General features: G+C 40.1%; 1 long non-coding RNA gene across 1 annotated transcript; it reads right to left on the bottom strand.

Annotated features, from left to right (window-relative positions):
• Positions 1-255: 255 nt before the first annotated feature.
• LOC140589017 (uncharacterized) lies at positions 256-2970 on the bottom strand. Its single transcript, XR_011990196.1, has 3 exons — positions 2667-2970; positions 1523-1556; positions 256-951 (listed from the first exon to the last, which is right to left on the bottom strand). It is a non-coding gene; the product is annotated as an uncharacterized lncRNA (long non-coding RNA).
• Positions 2971-3554: the final 584 nt, after the last annotated feature.

Genomic DNA, 3554 nt, shown 5'->3' with positions numbered 1-3554 from the left:
GGAGCTGTGAAGCATGAAAGACTAGGGCAGCATAAAGTGGAACGGCCAGTGACACCAGCTGGACAAAGAGGGAAACAGGAACAGATATTGACAGTTTAGTGTGACATCACTCTCTGACAGGGTTACTGATTGGTGGCTCTGGCATGAAAATGTTACCCGAAAACCACAAAAACATTCACTTCAAGTTTGAAAAATTCTTTTTCTTTTAAATCATTTTAATAACCCCAGAAAATACAAAATTCACACTAAACCAAATCTATATCAATCATTTATTAAATCAGAACAAATAATTTAACTTTCACTAATGAGTAAATTATTATGAACCACTTATACAACATTTAAACCAATAGGTGGCAGCAAAGCACTGGTGAAGCAGAGGCCATCAAACATACAATGCACTGGTTCTACTGGTTTCCATCAGATAATACAACTGCAGACCAACCTCTCTGTGTTTAACTGACTCTCATGGTGTGACTGGACAGACTGAGCTGAGCTGTGTGAGAGAGACCTCACTGCAGTTAGCATAACCATTTATTTTCCTGCTCTTCTGATTCATTTTGCTCCACAAAGGTCACCCCCCCCCCACCCCCTCCAGAGTCCTCTGCCACAGGGAGATTCATGCACAAAAAATTACTGCAACATAAAGAGAACTATATGAAGACAGATTTCATACAAGCACAGCATGACCCTTGTGATGGAGCCTTAAGGTTTGTTTATTTATATGCACTAACAGAGGCTGTATAATGATCATTTTAACACGATAAACAAGCTTGTATATTTAATCAGAATTTCTTAAGACCCGTTTTCGCCCCTCCCTCATCATCTCCTTCTCTCTGATTGGATCCCCTCTTTCTACAGGAGCTCCAGTGCAGCTGAATGGCGATGATGGTGCAAATCAGATACAACACACCAGTCCCAGCTTTCAGTGCAGCATCCAGAACCTGCTCCCACCTGTCAGACATATAATACATCAGTGTGTCTGTCAGTCACACGTATCACATTTAAACCTGAAGAACAATGCAGTGAATCTGCTCTGACAGAATTATAACCATCAACAGCAGCACCAATAAGCCCAGTCCTACATACAGAGCCAGCTGGACCAAGGAGCTGAATGAGAGGGTGGATCTGAACAGTAAAGTCTTACATGCTTTATAGTAACATGGTTCAGCCACATCTGTACTATTACACAGACTGCATGTGAGGAACAGGAGACATTAACAAAGAATATAAAAATAGCTGGAGAATTTTAACTGCCAGTTTTACTATGGTTATTTAAAAACGTTATATTATTTTGTAAAATCAATCCATCCATCCATCTTCCAAACTGGCCTGCAGCCTTTCCCCAGCAGCATAGGGCACAAAGCAGGGGCTCACCCTGGATGTGATGCCATCACAGGCAAATTATAATTAATGAAAAAAAACAATGTTCCCATAAAAATAACAGAAATTTCCCATCACTGTGTGATCAGGTAGACGCTCATAGCTGGACACCACACTGCTGTAAGTGCTGCTGAATGCTTACCTCTGTTTTTCATTATTCCCTCCTTCTTCATCATCTGCCAAAAATGGAAACAAGAGAAAGGATTGTTAAATAAAAAATAAACAACCCTGTTCCTGGGGGCCACTAGAGATTTTGGGCCCCATGAAAGCAAATCAGATTGGGCCCCCACAGACCAATCCAATTATGTTCCTAATTTCTTAGGGCCCTGTCACTTAGGGGTCCATGGAATCATCCTAATGCCCCCCTCCCTTTTTACGGCACCCCTGCCCTGTTCTGTCAGTCAGTACAGACTGTGAAAGGTCATTTCTAAAACTAAAAAAGAATATCCAAGAATATTCAATAAAGTAGCTGTTTGGATGCAGAATATTACATTAGGGTTGTGACCAAAGTGTCCACATCCCAGGGCCCTGATAGTGGGCATGTGAGATAAATAATGTTATTAATATATCATAATGTATTTAAGGCAGAACTGGATCAGTTATTACAGAGTGCAACTGTAACACTGGCCTTTGCTGCAGTTAGAAACTACCAGCAGACAATCACCCAGTCTGTACACCTTTAGTAACAATTAATCCCTACAAATGTGTGAAAAAAGGACTTTTTAGTGTAATACAATAAAAACCTACATTTCACATTTGCCAAACTGGATTTGTACACATAATAAATGGCTGTAAGATGAATATGGCTGTATGTCTGTTTCCAGTAAGCTGATGCCTGTGATGTTTTATGAAAGACATCTGACTGGGTGTCTGATTGAGAAAATAGTCAGATCTGTAATATTTATCATATTATACAAATGTATCATAATCTAGAAATATGTGAATCCTGAGGCCTCTGTACAGCTCCCAGGTGTAACATACAGATCAGACACTCATGTATTTGATAAAGAGCAGGACCTGTATCTGATGAGGTCATCAGGCTGTATTATGGGATGTCTCCTTTAGAGGTAATACTGATATGTATAAGTTAATCGTTCTGTCCGTCATACATACACTTGAAATTATAGCCATCAAACATCAGAAACTTGCAGTAAATTACATTTTAAAATGTTGATATTGAAACGTATTTTCTCCTGTGTTTGTGTTAATGTCCTTCCTTTCTGACTGAATGACATGTTACATACTGAGCATCTCATTGGCTACAGTCTGAAGAACAGACATCTTACCCCCAGGGACTGACAGGTAAACCCGTGTTCCCACAGCTGAACCTCTGCTGATCTCCACACCACACCAGTAGTAACCAGAGTCCCCAGATGTCAAATTATTCATGGTTACATTGAAGACTTGCTGGTCAGGATCATCTCTGATTGACACATCACCAGTTATATATGGAGAGTCAGTGTGTACTATGGGAGTACATGAACTCCAGTCACTCCCTCTGCACCAATATTTCTCATGTTGTTGATATATGTTGTCATAGAAACATGGGATGGTGACAGATCCTCCTCTCTGTACAGACACCGTGTTCACTGTGGACACACCTGCAGGGACAGTATGAAAATTATCCAGCTGATTAACTCTCACTCCCTCTTACACCATTTATACACATATTCATAAAGAGTCAGTACCAGTTTACTGTCCGTTAGACTACTTCAATTTGCAGAATATTAATTTTTTTTTTAATTGTTCCATTTACTATCACTGTATTGGTAAAAAACAAAACATTGTAATGAATGATTAACTGAACTAATCATTTAGTATAAAATTAGCCTGCAAAAACCTCATTTGTCGACTTACACATTTAAGTTCACATTTTTAGGTCAAAAATCAGTAACTGAGAGCAATTCCTGGGCATCTTTCAAAAGAGTAGGGGTAGTACCTGATGCTCTGGCTAAATTGCCCGCTGTGGCCCTTTCAAATCTGGCCTCATAATCATCCCCTATATCTAATTAGTGAATTCTCTCCTGCTCCTTCACCACCTTAGCTACTGTGTGGTGAGTGTACTGGTGTTGCATCTTTCAGGTGGGGGCTACACAGTGGTGGTGGTTGAAGTGGCCCCCCATTGCTTCTGGAAAGTGCTTTGGGTGTCTTGAAAAGTGCTATATAAATGCAAA

Source organism: Paramormyrops kingsleyae, chromosome 4 (assembly GCF_048594095.1).
Source record: "Paramormyrops kingsleyae isolate MSU_618 chromosome 4, PKINGS_0.4, whole genome shotgun sequence".
In the NCBI taxonomy this organism is placed as follows: domain Eukaryota; kingdom Metazoa; phylum Chordata; class Actinopteri; order Osteoglossiformes; family Mormyridae; genus Paramormyrops; species Paramormyrops kingsleyae.
Note: the sequence above shows the minus strand (reverse complement) of the source record. Positions and strands in the feature narration are given on the sequence as shown.